This window comes from Syngnathus leptorhynchus, chromosome 3 (assembly GCF_054491065.1).
Source record: "Syngnathus leptorhynchus isolate UIUO chromosome 3, UIUO_Slep, whole genome shotgun sequence".
Lineage (NCBI taxonomy): Eukaryota > Metazoa > Chordata > Actinopteri > Syngnathiformes > Syngnathidae > Syngnathus > Syngnathus leptorhynchus.
The window spans coordinates 16259860-16276926 of record NC_141197.1 but is presented as its reverse complement, the minus strand read 5'-3'; the positions used below and the strand labels follow the sequence as shown (position 1 = coordinate 16276926).

The 17067-nt window shown below is 40.1% G+C and overlaps 1 protein-coding gene across 1 annotated transcript in view; it reads right to left on the bottom strand.

Moving 5' to 3' along the window:
- Positions 1-14212: 14212 nt before the first annotated feature.
- Positions 14213-17067, bottom strand: part of celf6 (CUGBP Elav-like family member 6) — a 98987-nt gene continuing 96132 nt past the window's right edge. Inside the window, exon 13 of the mRNA XM_085907327.1 lies at positions 14213-14869. The gene's annotated coding sequence lies outside the window, so the exon portion shown is untranslated. The remainder of the gene's footprint in view (positions 14870-17067) is intronic.

Genomic DNA, 17067 nt, shown 5'->3' with positions numbered 1-17067 from the left:
ACAAAACTAACAGATGAAGTCAGTGTATCCCTTAAGCCTACCATATATATATATTTTTTTAACCTATGTCGTAAAAATATTAAAAATGCAAAATATCCCCGAAATGTCATACAAGGAGCATGATTAACTATTGGAGGAATTTTTAAAATGAAATTGTGAAGTGAAGAGTAAAAAAACAAGAAACTTTATAATGCTTTTTAAGTTAAATTAAACTTTTTTTTAGCCAGTACCTCATATCAATTCCCCCCCCCCCAGTAATTAAACACATGAATTAAGGCTCAATGTCACATAATCAAAATTAAATAAAAATTAATTAAATTACAATTTTAAAAAATCTTATAGAAATGTAAATAAATATAAATTTAAATTATGCTATATTATTATTATAAAATTATCAGTGGAAATAAAAAATTTTTTGCTGGTTACTACTATTACTAATTAAAAAAAAATCAACTCTAAAAGGAAAACAATTCTACATTTTTTTTAGGAATAACAACAGAATGTGTAGCACTTTTGAGCTCTCTAAACAGTGAATTATTAAAATGTAATTTAATGTAATTTACTTTCTTTCTGACTACTACGACTAATGCAATACTAATAACTTCATGAATGGTGTTGTGTTGCTGGATTGTTTATTAATAAATTCTCATTCACTTTGAACTTCAAGCTTTAGTGAAGAAAAAAAATCAATCCTCCATCTCTGTCTCCCTTGGCAACAGGTTATCATCCATAGTTACAAGGAGCGGTTGCTAGGTGCGTTGCCGAGCTACCGGCCCCTCACTTTGCCGCCAGCGCTACGTAGGAGGCCGCAGGGTCTTCACCGATGGCGTCGAGAGATGAGGGGACAGGTGAAAGAATGACAAGAGGCGGGACAGTGGTGCAAAAATACGCGCTTGAGAGAGTTAGCGAAGGATAATACAACAGCCAAAGTGGGCAATCTGCTAACTCCTGCATTTTATTATGGAATATTTTTACTAGACGAACTCTGAACCAGAGCTGAATATGCCTAAAGAAATGAAAAATAACGCCTCTATAATATTCGATAAAGGCGTGGACGACTTCAGTCATGGGGGTCCTTTGTGGGTTTTCCTCAGTAGGGTTTGAGAAAAAAAGTTAAATGTTGGTAAGGAACTTTCCAGCATGGTTTGCTGTCCTCCTTTCAATGAGCACAGCTGTGTTCGCTACACTTCGATAAAAGCACTAGAAACTAAAGGCAACTTGGAGTTGAGTAATATATCCACTATGTTATCATAGGTTGGAGAAGATTAATTCATAAAAGAAGTATGTCCTAAAACCTTTCCTCAAATATATTTTGAACATACTGTAAAGCCTTTGGGGATTTCCACCGTTTCATCTCTTTTAGCCACATAAACAGTGAGACAAGGTGCTACTTTTTTTTTTTTTCCTTCTCTTTTTGTCCCCCTTATCATTACTTTCTTATGGCAGATCCAATTAGTGTGTTGATGATAGACACCCAAGGGAGTGCTCCTTCATGCACCGTCCTTGTGTTTTGGTGCTGAAGCATCGGGTTGTAATTCTTCACATCATCCCTAGGGGGCAGTATGACAGTTCTCAAAGCCTGTTCAAGCCTTTCCGACTGCTTCCCTAAGTACACACATCTCCCATCTAGTTTCAAGACTACTTTCTACAGTTTTCTTTTTTTTGTTCTGAAGAAAAAAGACGTTAACACAATGTCACAGGATGAGAGGCCGACCTCCAAAAGGCTCACTTTCAATGGTGTCCATTTCTTTTTTCTTTGCCCACGTCTGACATTATTATTATGATGTTAATTCACATTTGAACAAACACACATTTAAAAAAAAAAAACTAAACACCCAGGGTGAATTTGCCTCTCAGGTTGGCTGATTGTTAGCATATTTCGCTGGTATTGTGTCATCTGGCGAGGGAATGGAACATGGGGTTGGTTTGAGGTGAGCGCTTTCATGTGCTGAGCTTTATAAAAACGATGGCAAGCTTTTGCATTAACTCCCGCTCGATGTAAAGTTTTGTCTTTGAAGAACCAACTTTTACACTTGAAATGTATCAATATCCTTCCTGTCTTGGTTATCCACTTTCAAATCAATACCAGACTCATTTAATTAATTGATATATTTATTTATTGGACTGCAGTGATATGCTTTACATAAGAGTCCTTGACAAAGGAGAGACCCCTTGTTGGTTGATGGGAATGACAGCCCTAATTGGATTCCAACCCTAATTGAAACATAATAAAAAATGCATCAGTAGACAGCAAAGCGACACTTACCTCATGCAAATCTCTTGATGAATTGACGCGAGGGGCGTAATTGCAAAAAAGAAAAAAAAAACAAATACATCAATTTTCTTTTCTCCTTTCTCGGAATAGCGTCAATTCAAATCAACCTTGATCGGATGCTGCATTTACACTGTGAGGCGTTAATTGCACACCATGCGGAGGAGGGACACAAAAGGCTTGGTTGTTGTTTTTTTGCCATTCTTTTGTTTTAACTGAGTTGGTTGGCTGCGGTTTGCATCATTTTGCTGAGCAAAGATAATGCAATGGCCATCCATTGCAGAGTCATATACGGCAGAAAACATATTTCCTTTACAAGCTATTCTGATCATGGTGCTCAAGGAGACTTATTGTCTATCACTGTTGTCATAGCAACAGGTTAATAAGATTTTTTTCCCACCTCAGTGGCCGCACAGGTTGCTAAGATACCAGCAGCATCTTGCACCCGGTGAGCTGATCCTCAAACATCCTTTTTTGATGAAAATGAACTTTAAACTTACGCAGTAATGTGAAACGAGTTGTAAAGCAAGACAAGCTACCGCACGGACCATGCTGGTAGAGGGATGACAACAGATTGTCCAAATCCGACGACCTCACGAGCGGGTTGGCCCGTGTCGAGAGCAGCGCCGGCCAATCGGCGGCGGCCCGCTTCCTCGACGCGTGCGCGGGGAAACCGAGGGCGGAAACAACCCAAGTGTTGCCTCCGAGTTGCATCAGCTCCATTAAAGTGGGGGCCCACCGCAATGTCTCTTTACGAGAGCCGCTCTCTCGGAGAAGAATTAGCCTCACTTCCCCGCAGTGATGGGCCTTTTTATGAACCACACTGGCATCGTGTGTGCCAGCTCCTGCAGGGGCAAACCGCTGTTAAATTGCCAGGAGAGATGCTTTTGCGGATCTCTTTGTTGCTTGTAAGGTGATGCAATAGCACAGCTGGCTTTATTCGTTCCTCTGAGAGACAGGAAATCGGATATTAAGGACAAGCGTTGGTGAAAGTAATGACGGTGACTATTTGTTGTTGTCGTCGTCATCTTTTCCAGTGAACTTTTATTTGTGTGCACCAACTTGACACCAGAGCAAACAATGAAAGAGAGCTCTTTGGAGCTGAGCTCCTTTTATGACTGAGTTCGTTCCTGCTCAAGTCTCGAGTTTTAGTCATGCACATCAATAGGGACGTTTTTCGAACCGCTGCTTATCTACAGATTCGGCATTCAGGAATTAAAATGTTTTGGCGAAAATCTCATCTACATGCTGCTTTTGTTCTCAGGCCAAAGATATGTCTGATATTTTTCTGGCGCCCTCTTGTAGAATGAATGAATGGAGTGCGAAAACTACCGGAGACCAATTCTTTGTCCGTTTAATATATTTGGTCTATAAAGATGATTCTTATTTATTGGTTTTTGTTATCCCCTTGTGATCTTCTATTATGACATCACAAAAGTAGCCACAAAGCCAAAGAAAATGCAATAACCCTCTAAATGGATACTGAGCAGAAGTCATGTGACATTTTGTCATCCCTGATAATGTCATATTTTATTTACTTTGTGCTACATGGAAGGAAGGTCATCTGAGTTCACGATGGCAGTGACGGAGATCCTTAATACAAGCCAGTCTATCCATTAATTCTTTTGTGAAGATGTTATTTCATGGTCCAATTACTACTTATTTTTCATTCATTACTCGACTGTAAATAAATCACGTACAGTATATTGTCAATTAAACAAAAGGAAACAATCTAGTATAACGCCTCAGTGTCTCTGATTAAAAGGTCCGCGTTGTGCTCCACGGTGGTCCGAGTTCATTCAATCTCTACCTTGATTACTCTATTGGACGTATTGATTGAGGGGCAACTTTAATGACCGTACTATCTCAAGTGTTAATCAGGTGCCGACAGAGTGGACACACGCTTACAGTACATGCAGGCAAAAGCCCTGCAGCATGAGCACCCACTCAGCCTTGCAGAGTTTTTCTTTTTTAATGGGAGGCTTCTTTTCAATCTTCTCTTCCAGTTTTATCACCCGATGAATTACATAGGAGTGAACAACGAACAAACTTAGAGTCATTTTGGATGTTCGTATAGGTTGTGCGCAACTTTCATAAATTTAGAGAGCCCATTTTAACCCTGAAGAATATTACCCTTCGGGTGTTTTATTGGGAACAAGAACTGGGACTCTAGTCTGCGCCGGAAGGCAATTCAGAGTTGTCATACATTTGACTCAGTCCAAACGTTTACAAATTTCTGTGTATATTTACGTATGTGTATATACACTGATTGGAAACCAAACTCACCTTCAAAGGTCCAGACACATGTTTCTGTGCATTTTTTTATCCTAAAAGGATAGAAACTACGGTCTGCATCACTTCTGATGAGCTGTAACGGGAAGCTTGGCGTGATTGATCAGTTCAAGTCACAATACGTGTAATATTGTCAGGCTCCTTTTACCTGTGACTCCAATGAGGACAAAATTATACATAGGCTTGTGCGTTAGCACAATATTCTTGATCTGAACACGTACACTGTCCACATTTTCCCAGGTCTGCCCCAGCTGAGTCTCTTCTGCGTCCACCCTCCCCCTCCTGCAGCTCTGTTTAATTATCTCCCTTTTCCATCCTGCCCTCGTCAGGTCTCATCAATGCTTCTTAATTTCCATCAATACCTCTGCAGCACTAAGGTCCCCCGCACCCGTCCAATCGCCATGGCAACCCTCACCTCCGACAACAAAGACCTCTATAAGACACGGGGGCTCTGTATTCCCCTTGATTAGATATTGATTAAGCTTTTGTAATACATAATGGGATCCCGGGGATTCTGCTGCCTTTGCTTACCGACGTCTTGCGCATGCTTTCATTTAGTTATAATCCTTTGTTACTCTGGGAATCTGCATGTAATGAAATTGGAATTTGTCACCCATTTGTCGAGAGTTTTCTACGCTCGGGGGACCTCGCCTTGCACAAAAGCCTCTTGGGAGCACATCGCAATGCATACAGTAGTTTCATCTATGCATCATCTCCAATTTAAGCTCTGACCGTGGCTGGGTTTATGCTTCACTTGTTGCGAGCTGCTCCGCCATTAAAGCGGAGAATAGTAAAGAGGGCCTTCTGGAAAGTGCACAGGCTTCCGAGTGCTTGAGTGTCCCTAATGGATGCACTGATAGATTAATGGACGATAAAAGTCAAGCGCTAAATGCGCCGTAAGTGACAAGTGATAAGTCAATGTGGTAAATATTTGCATCGGATATAGTTAAGAAGTTGAAAGGTCGTTATTCAGGATTACCTTGAGACGAGCGATCCGACGGTGTAATGAAACACGGGGGAATGAATTTTAAAGAAATGCTCTTGGGCACATTTGGCTTATATTGACGTTAGCATGGGCCTCAAAAAAATCGTAAATGGATGACGAATTTGCATGCGGTATCATAAAGCATTTTTACTCGTAATGCTGCTCAAAAATTCAAATGATGATGGTTCTATCTGACACAAGATAACTTCATTTTGATTTCAACAGGATACAAAACTAACTTTCACAGAATCGGCACAAAGGCTGAATTTAGATGACACGGTTCAGGAGACACTTTTTCGAACATCCGCCTCATATGTGGAACAACTAATTAAAATTGAAGACCGTCTGTCCTAATAAAAATGATATTACGTGAGTTTTTTTGTCCTCTGTGACATTTTGAAACCTACCAACTTCGTAAGTGTTGTCGATTTATCGAGAAAGAAGGAAACATGGAAAGTAAAAACCGTAAAAACCGAGTGCATCAATTCATGATGTTATTAAATTTCGTCAACTGTATCACCTTCAAATCACACTGACTTGTACTGTATCAGAATCGGAGTGAATCGTACCTCAATCGTATTATATTCTAATTGGTAAGAGGCCTATTGTAAATTGAGTAAATTGCATTGGAATCAAAATGAACATCACAATGACAGTCGTCGCACTGTATCACAAAGCGACTACGTAAAGCCAGCTCTCCAAAATAAGCCAATGGAAAAATCCGTCACTCCTTTTTGTTACAAGTCAAACACGGATAAAGACAGCACTCTGTTCCTTTGTCCAATCCATACTCCTTGATTATCCCCAACTCTCAAAGATTGGAAAAATGGAGCTGTCAAAAGGGCCTTGTTCTATTCCCACAATCCAAACCTCCCCCCCCCCCCCCCCCCTCCTGGAGACAAACAAACAAACCGCCCCTGTTAGCATTTTTTATTCAGCTTCAGGGGCTACGCCGTAGATTGAGTATCGACATCGGTTGGCCGTCGAGGCTTATGGCTCAAAAGCAACAGTGGAGGGAAATTCTCTCGGGGTTGCAGATTCAATCGAAGGGACCAAAATAATTCAGCAAGACTCACTCGAGGAAAAATCCAGTTTGTCATGTGGAATCATGGATCGCCTTCCCTCACAATGGAGAGGCTCTCCGGAGACTGGAGTGCGGGAATCGAGACGTGAATAGCCGAGAGTTACTGGCCTCGTCTTTGGCCTTTTTTTCCCCTTTTTTTTTTATCACCAGCAAATTTAGCAACCGTAAATCTGTTTCCACACCAATGCTATGGCACAGATACACCACGGAGGGCCATAAACAAGAAATTATGAGCAGTGTCTCAGGCATGCTTTGGTCATTGATGTCCCCTGGGGTGGAACGCCCCATTCAGGGAACAATAACTGTCGAAGGGAGTTTAGATGTTTCCACCATGATGGGGCAGTTGTGGCTGAAGGAACTGGTTGATTTATATTTCGCCAAGAACCAGCAAATCCCACCCACCAACCATGTGATACATTAGATTAGCTCCAAGACTTTGCTCCATTCAGGCCTTTTTGGAAGGTCTCTCCTGTTCTTGATGGACTCGCTTGATACTAAGCATTACCGTCATTTAGATTCACAATCAATTATAACCGGAATATCAGGAACCTGCCGGCCTAGCATGACCTCTACTCTAAATGTTAAATATTGGGATTATTGAGTAAGGAGGAGACAAAGGGCCATTAAAAGGAAACTAAACAAAAGCTTTCAATGTGACCTTTCCTCTCCTTTGCCGTGCAGTCTACATCAATAAAATGCAGCATGATTAATCAATTGACCTCCCACTTGTTATGTAGGCGGGGACCTATTGCACCTGGTTCTCAGTTCTGCGGTAATGCCACAATAACGAGAGATGACGATCCATTTCCCTTTAATCAATTCATTCTGCTCTCCTTCCAATCTCCCTCACATTTATTATGCTTTATTCACCCCTCTTTTTTCAATGACTTTCTACTGACCAATTCATCTGATTTAGTATTCTGCCGTGTTAGTCAAACAAGTGACGTGAGGTCCGCCAGTGTTTGCTTGTGACAATAATTAGACTTGACTTTAGACCAGCTAAAACCAGGTCGAAGTTATGGCGCAGGTGGTGTGAGGATATTTTGGCGCATTATTTTCTGGCAATAATTATACTAGACTTTAGACCTGCTAAAATCAGGTCTAAGTTGTGGCGCAGGTGGTGTAAGGCGATTTTGGTGGATTTGATCGTAGCAAATGTGCGGTGGATCTTTTTTCATTCTTAAATATGACATCAGCCTCTGCAATATGAAGGAATAAAAAGGACAAAGCGGTTGATCATTTTTCTACAGGTCTGTGCTTTATTTTAGTCTAAGCAGAATATAATGAACTAGAGAACTACAGCGTTCAGGAGCACTATGGGGAGGATATCACTCCAAAACCAGGGGAATCGGACCCGAGCCAACATTGATTCAAATTACATCTCTGTTTCAAAAATAAATCAAACAATGCTATTTGTTCGAGTCATGGAATTGTACAATTTCATTCATTGCTAATTTGTATAAATGCATGAAAATGAATGAATAGGATTAGCAAAGATGGCAATGACTCATGATAGAAAAACCCATGAGGCAAAAACTTCTAGTGTCTCAGTTTGAGTTCTTTGAAGGCTCTGATTGGATTCTCAGTTGGCGCAAACCGCTCAGCTTTCTGAGTTCTATATTTTGGTCCGTGTAACCAATGGTGATGGAGATGTTCTCATTCATGCAACGGATGGGCTTGAGGTAAATTAAACAGCAGGTTTCTTTGACTTTTGGGATTTGGTGTCTCCCCATTTTTACAATACAGGGTGTCCAAGCAGTGTTCACAGGTAGTACCGCGAGAGACAGAGAGATAGAGAAGGTAGGAGAAAGAGAAAGAGCGAGAGAAAGAGACAGGGAGAGGGAGAGAGAGAGGGGTGGGGAATAAGCTAGGTTTAAGGCAGAACTCCCTCGTCACATTGGCAAATCAACATCTCCAGTGTATTGCGGTTGGGAGGCAGAACCCTCGCCACAACATATGAGAAAGCAAGAATGTAAACACAGAAAATATGAGACGTGACAAACCACCAGCCCTTAAGAAATGAAACAGAATCAAACAAAGACAATTCATCCATAGCTTAATTCCAAGGTTACAGCATAGGTTTTGATGTTGGTGGGTTTTTGTTGATTTTGCTGTCTTTCGTGGACTCCTTTTCCACAGAGGACAAATGGAAACGTCTAACAAGGGTAAAACTGCAAACCTTTTTTTTTTTTTTTTTAATAAAGGCCGGTTTATGGGGGTGAGAAGTCTGCAGGTCCCCAAAAGTGACATAAGCAAGAAAGAGTGTGTTTCCTCCTTGATTCCACTTGACCAGTAACCATAAGTGCATTTTGTCCAGTTTATTATTGATCCAAGAGCTGTTAGCATGCGGAATCTCTTAAAGATTTTTTTTCCTTTTTTTTCTAAATACATATGCAGCCTGAAAAATATAAATAAATAAAAAAATCATAATCATAATAAACTTCATGATAATGAGTCCATCTTAGCTCAGGAAAACATTGGAGAAATCACCAATTTTCCAACATGAGTATAAAATCCTTGTGAAACACTGTACAAGAAATAAAATTATTGTATTATCTATTCATCTTTTTTTTGTTAAAATTACTCCATAGGTTCCTTCTCTTTATTTGACTGAAATAGATTATTTTGTGGTTTTTTTTGTTTTTTTGTTTTTGTTTTTCTTTTTTACCTTTTCAACATGAGATATTGTACGTAAGCCCATAAAGAAGGCTGAACAAAATTGAAAAATAAGCTATATTGTATGTACAAGAGAGATGTAGCAGCAGTGTGGTCAAGAGTCATGGAAGGCGACATATTTCTTCAATAATTTGTCACTTCCTCGTCCCCTTCTTCTTCTTCTTAGGTCCATTACTGCTTTATAATGTTTCAAAGCAGATTAAGAACATGAGCTGGAGTTCTGGTATCAATTTCCACAAATGTACAACACGTCCCATGATTCACTGCAACCATATTCAAACTAGGGTGAACTGAACCTGTTTTACTTATGCCAGCATTTGGGAAAGTAAGACAACTTCAAAAGTTGAGGGACTGAAAAATGACCCGCAGATCTCAGGACTGCTGTGGTGTATCAAATGACATCATTGTACCAGAGAGTGGAGCTTTTCAGAGCACACTACTGTACAATCTCTCTAATTTTGTATTTTATAGGCTATTTACATGAAAGAATAACACAAAAACTGGTCGTTATCGTTCTGAGTCAAGCATGATCGTACATCCCTCGTGACTTTGTGCATTATTGTCTTAAACTATACTGTAATCTCATTTGTTGTTAAACTCGTGACTGCTTGATAGGAATTAGATACTTCATCGCCATCACAGTGATGGGATGCGATCTCCCATCTCAGGGTGAGGCGGTGAGGCGAGGCTCGGAACCTCTCCACTAATCATGACATCATCGCGCCTGATGCCCTGAGTATCAGGAGTGATTTGGAGTTTTCAGGTTTCAGCCCCCCCTCCCTCGACAACCACCACCCTGTGCCTATTTCCATCTAAAAAATCTCATTTCCACACCAGTAACAACTGGAGTGAGATGACAGAAAAGCTCAGTCTGGAAGCAGCTCTTAAATGAGAAGCATTAATTTCTTCCGTCCTGTCCCAATAGGTGACTTTAATTATCGCTAGACTTTCAGTCAATTACATTTCACTTCCTTTCCTTGACAATCTCTACTATTTTAGGGTGGGTGTTGGAGACTGGTTGATATGGCCGACATTGGTTAGAGGAGATCTCAACGGTTAAAGGTGCACTTCTAACTAAAAGATATATAAAATAAGCAATACTTTGGGTTGTGTCCACATGGACCCGGATATATATTTGTATTCGCTAAATGGGCTTGATCAAATTATTTTATTTACATTTTTATTATTTGTAGGGTTATAAATCTGACGAATAACAACCTGTAAAATGTTGGTGATGATCCATATAAGAGAAGTTCCAACTATAGTTCTCAAGGGGTTCTATTCACTGATGGAGCTAGAGGTGGGGCTACTGGAGCATTGCCCCACTGAAATTTGTTTAGACCACCCAGGTGCCAGGCCAGATAAATAACTTTTGGGTATTTCCCAATTTTCCAGAAAATTATTTCCCATATTTCAGCGTCTTCTGAAGAATAGTTTGGGTTAGTAATTTTTTTTGTTTAGCCGGACCCCCCTGAGTGTCCACCACCGTACAAAGTTACTTGGATATGCTTAACGGCAGAAGTGTCCTCTCTACTGTGGTACTAGTTTCTTTACTTTACATCAGATTGACGCATGTTTCATTCATTAAAGAATTACTTTGCCTCATTAGAAGGCTACACTAATTACTTACTCAATTTGGCCTTTGTTATTAGTGTGGCATTTTCATTTCTAATTGGGAATAATGATCTCTGTTGCCTTGTCATAATCATTAAATGCTATTTTAGGTTGAAGTTTGAAAATATCTATCATGGACACTTTGGTGTTTTTTTATTTATTTATTTTGTATACCTGTGTACATGTGGACACATCTTTTGTCATTTTGAGTGACTCAGAGAATGAATATTGCATCATACAGGTAGATGTACTTTCCGGTGGGAAAAAAAAAACTACCCGGCTTTTTCTGTTTTTACTACCCATCGCTTTAAAAAGTGTGTCCTCAAGGGAGCAAAAAGTAATACAGACTATCTTTGTTGAAAGTTTCCTGCTGCCTATCTAATGCTTTCATTTCACCTCGCCGTAGGATATTACATGTCGTAAATTCAACACTGGTTAGTCAGCAACGTGATAGGCTAGCGTGGGTGTCAACTCACTCGGGTGTGCAACCTACCACCGGGAACTACAACGGCATCCTGCGAGAGTCGTCTTGTGAGGTTTTGTGATCGGCATGCGCTGCGATGTGAGGCCAAAGCAAGCACGGGAAATTTCATTGCTTATGGAACATTAGATTTGCCATCAATTAGTTCTGCCTCTTATGAACAAGAAACACTTTGCAGAGCACTGCTTTGTTTGACTCCCTGCTTCATGATAGCAAATCAAAGACGGAGACGGAGTTTATTCTTTCAACTGCAGAGAATACAAGGGATTGATTTTTTTTTTTATTTTTATTTTTTAGAGGTGGCTTTTGTTTGTTTGGCTGTTTTTTTTTTCTTCCCCAGTCCGTAATTTCCTCAGCATCAGTGTTGACAACTCTTGCTACTGGAAGAACTTTCTTTTTAAACTCAGTCATAAATATTTACAGATGCTGTCTGCTTTATAGTTGTGTTGTGGGAAAATGGTGTCAGACCTAATAAGTCCGGGATGATAGGAGGTGTGCATTTCAGATTTAGTTTTTCAATTAGATACCACATTTTTTTAGATGATTGCGACAGGGTGTTCCTCAATCATTTTGATTTAGAAGGAAAATTAGCTTCATCTTTGTATGACTCCATAAAATGTCAAATGAAAAATATTATGGAGTTTCCAGAGTTCAAAAACTATTATTAATGCACTACAATTGTGAATTAACTTTTGCTGAAATTTTGGTCCATAAATATTATAAAACAGTTTGAGCTACGACATGAAAATATTTTGTACCACATCAGCTATCTTGTCTTTGGGGATATTTTGGCAGTGTTGCTAATCTCGGGTCAACTCTCAAATGTAGGGGTAGGCACAAACATCATTTTGGCTAATCTTTCCTGTGTCATACAAGGAAATATCCGCCCACCCCCTACTCATCATTTGGTCCCTGTAAATATCCTGGTGATGTTTCTCTTTTTAAACTGTTGCTGGATAAAAGCTGGTGATTACAGTGCAATAAAAAGGACAGGGGATAATTGAACAGACATTAAATGAGCAGAATTGAGCGAAGGGGTTTTGACACTATCTTGGCAACTTGTGCTTTATCACAATGAATCTACAAATCTGTAGCACATTGTCAGTTGTTTGCAATAAATCTGGTTTAGGTCTTATTTTCTTGAGAGACAATGGGATTTAATACTCCAACTGTTTTGGACCAAGCTTTCTGAACACTTTAATCCTATTTTTTATTTTTTGTGGGACCCGCAGAACAGATATATGGTGCTTGTCACCAGGAGCTTGGTTACACCTTCTATTTTTATAGTGTTTGGGCTTCATCCACGCAGCATTACTTTGAAGGATGTTTACTCCCTCCCCCCTTCCCACCTCCGTTCTTCTTACTGCCTGCCATCCACCACTGTTGATCGAATCGTTGCGACGTTCCAACCGAGCAAATTGGGTAACGTTCAGAGCCAGAGCTAATTTACAAGTTGGCATTTTATGATGGACTGTGTCTTCAGCTTTTTGGGGGAATTGACATGGATTGTTACCAAGAAAGGAGGTCGAGAAGCATGTTCACAGTGGAATGTTTCGGATGTGTAATTCTGTTGGTCTTATTATGTCTTAACATTTATAGGTAGTTCATATAATAACATTATTGGTTCTTTTTAAGGGGACGTTTGACACAACTATACAACTTATTTCTCTTTCCACCAAGCAGTATTGTTCAGTTCAGTTCGGTATGGATCTTAATTATGGGAAATTATTGTGTGAGTTTTTATGACGCAAACAGCAGTCGGAGACATCAGTTTCAGGTTCGTAGCTTACCGAAATGTATTTCCACGCATCCTCAAAGCTCAACTTAGAAAAGACGTTTATTAGTCGTCCCGTTACATGTCCATATTGTTTCTACAGAACATCGAACAGGAAAAAATATGGCTTGGAAATCAGTTTTATTTATCGATACTGTCTGCACACAGAACTGTGCCCTAATTTATTTAATTATTAATTAGTTAATTAATTTTGGCTGCCTCACGGCCGTCAGCGTTTGCAAAACCATACCGTGGCAAACTGAACTATACCACTTGGTGGAAACTTTAGTTTTCATTCTTCTGGCAGTTTCAGTAGCTTTCCTGTTCCCTAAAAATCCTTGTAATATTTGCCGCCCTTCATTGAACCACTTTGCTTTTCACGTTGCGCAATACAAAAAGGGCCAGAAAAAAAAAAATAATCGAAAAGGCGCCCTCGGGGGTCTGTGTTGCTTGGTCTTTTACAGTGGATTGTCGCTTGAACGTATAGGCTAAGGAAGGAGCCTTGAGTGTCTGCACAGCGCAGGCACGAGATAGTTCATTCTTTTGCCCTTTCCGGGAAACAGTCTCTCCTTTTTGCGGCGCCTCGGACATCGTGATGAGCGCAGTATCCAGTGTCGTAAACAGCACTGTCCATTGTTCATTTCTTCTTGTCCTTCATCATTGCAACTTCAAGTATTTTTTTTAACAACAGGAAAAATGAGCAAATCTACATTTTTTTTTCTTTACCCACTTCACTATGATACAACTTGGTGCCCGATTAGCATCCAGAGCAAAAAAAAAAAAAAAACAGCCCCTACTCTACAATTCCATGTTTTTTTTTCTTCAATACATAAAGTCCATTTTCTTTTATTACAGTAGGCCACTGGATATTGACTTAATGATTTTTTTTGTTACTTTTTTTTGACTAAGAGTAATAGTTGTAGCTACAAGGTATGAGTTTTTTTTTTAAATATATATTTATATATTTATATATTTGTTTAAAAAGCGGTTTTTTTTGTTTTTTTTTTTTTGTTTTTTTTTTTTTTAGTCCTTTGGTCCCTATTTCCTAAGGAATGATGCATGTAAATTATCCTGGATTCTTCCTCTTCTTTGTCGTCATCATCCATCCAGTGCTCGGCCCTGTCACAGAGCACACAACGTCTGTGTAGGCACAAAAACCAAAATGGCAGCAGGCTGGTGTGTGTACGTGTTTGCATGTATGTGTGTGTGTGTGTGTGTGTGTGTGTGTGTGTGTGTGTTTGCTTCAGTACTTGAATTGGCATTTGCACTTATGTACAATGTTTTTTTTTGTCATTTTCCTTAGCTATAGCATCTTGTTTGTATGCGTGTTGATGGTATGCATGCTTTGAGCATAATGAGTCTATGAATGTGGTTTTTTTTCTTCTTTTCAACTCATCATGTCTAAAAAAGAGCAGCAAAAAAGTTGGTCTTTGCAAAAAATCTGCTTCCAACGGATGCCTAAGCCAAAAATAAATTAATTCATAAATAAAATAAACAGGGATTGATAAGACAAAAAAAGGCATTTGCCAAAAAATGAAGGAAAAATAAAAATTGGGATTCTTCACTCAAGTCACCCAATCTTCCAGTGGGATTCCAGCGGGATCAAGGGACCACCTGTCCGTCGTGATATGTAGAAGAGCAAGGAGTCTTTGACTGCACTTGTGGAAATAAGGTGTTGTGGGCCCTTCATCCTGCGACACACAGAGCAAAAAAATGATCGCACAAACTGACTGACAAGCATGACATGACAGACAAATGGGAGGGGGTAAAATCAAATTAGTATGAATATGAACAGCTTAACTCATTCAGTGCCAATGACGATAATAGACGTCAAAGATATTAACTGGGTTAATGTAGCAAAGATTTGTATCACCTTCTTGGTTATTTGCAACCATCTTTTCTTCTTGCTTGTTAGCGATGCCTTTGTGTGGACGATACATCCGGCACATCTTCATTAGTTATTTCAGTTATTTGTTGGCAAGAGACAGCCCATGAGACATCGCTGTTGCCTTTGTGTTGACACATTACAGATAAATGTATCCATGCGCGGGAGATTTGGACATAAAAGATCTAGTTTATCTCTAATATGTTGGGAGCTATGATGTGGGTGAAGAAAGGCTCCGATATCACAGCAAATTGCTCTTCGAAAGAGCGAACATGAAAGGCCGCGACTCGCCGATGCGAACTCGCTGCCAGACATTCTTTGTTCTACCGTCTGCCTCCTGTAAAATGAGCTTGTTATCGTTCATAATAGATCTACTTTTTAGATGTTAGTCAAATCCAGGCCTGCCATTAGGGGCATACAAACGACCAACGGTTCTGATTATGGATTCTGATTTGGAGGCAAGCTGTGACTTGAGCTCTATGTCTACCAAAGCACATGATCAATGTATTTAATGGTGTTTTATTTTATTTTATATGCTAACAACATCCGGGAATAACTTTTGTTCATGTAACTTCTAAAGTTTATTGTGCTAAAGTTTGTACAGTTCCAACTAAATATGTCGATAATTGGGTCGAAGGGTTCGTGTCATGTTTTGTATTGGGCTTTTTGTGACACCTTTTTCCCCAAATCAAGCTTTTTACTCGTATGTAACTTCTTAAGATTGTGCCATGGCTTTTTGCCATTGTGGGTCTCCATGTACCCAAATCACGGTGCAGATGCACGGTCACCGTAGTTGATACTCTATTGCGTGGCTAGTGGCGAACATTTAACGGGGTTGAAGTCGGCAGCGATAACTCCCAGAGTAGGGCAGACCTCCCTCTCTCAGATATGCCAACCTGTGGAAGAATTGGTCAATACTGCCTCTGCCGGGCAGGACTCACATTCTCCACTAAAATAGAGCCCGTTGCGCTAAAACCCCGAAGATTCCACAAGAAGCCACCAAAACTTTGTTAAAATAGAAATTTGCGTCAAGGATTTTTTTTTCTATTCCCCTGACTTTCTATTGGCATTTTTGCTTCAAAACACAAAGAGCCAGAGTTGGAACATCATCAAGAGTGGATTGCGTTTGACCTTTGTCCACCTACTACTTTTGTTGCAGATTCCCTCACCTCACCTCACCTCACCTCACATTTCGTAAACACCTCCATAAAAGGTGCCTAAGAGCACTCTGAGCCACAAAGGCGCCTGTGGTGACCCTCCCCACCCAGCGTAGACGGTCCCGTGGGTGCATCTGGCTAGACAAAAGAAAGGGCAGAGTCACCTGCCTTTGAGAGATCTCACTGAAATTGACTTAGCCTTATCAAGGTTTGACCTGGCCAGACTGAAAACTTGCAAAGAAAGAACCTTTCTTCATAGCCAATCTGATCCAGGCAAACAAACAATTCATGCCCCGCCCCCCAAAATTTAAATGACAGGATCATCCTGTTGCTAATAGGATGCGTTCAATACGGCTCGGGTATGGTGGTAATATTTTTGGACAAGGTGGTGCTGCTAGCTGCTCTGTTGCCACAATGTAATCGGTTTGCAGCCTCATAAATAAATAAATGAGAAGTGATTCTGGTGTTGGGCAAACAAAACAATCTTGCATGAGTGAGGCCTGCGCAGATGGAAATCCACAGAGAAGTGGAGTGTCAACATTTGCCCGCGCTCTCAGCAAGATTTAATTGGCCGCGCAAACATGGCAGGGTCATCTCGGCGTCAACCCATCTTGCCGCTAAACAACTGTTGATTGCATTTGGAAAAAGGTCCTTTTTGCAAAGACTTTCATGTAAAAACACAAATAATAGCTCGCTTGAGGAAACACTGTGAATGTGATGAAATAGTGACCCAGAAAAATGAATACAGTGAAAGCACCAATGTGACAGGCAAATGAAGCTTGAAGATGATTCATGAAACACTTGTTGTGTTTGCTGAGCCCTCTAGATGGCACTTTCTGTTCAATGG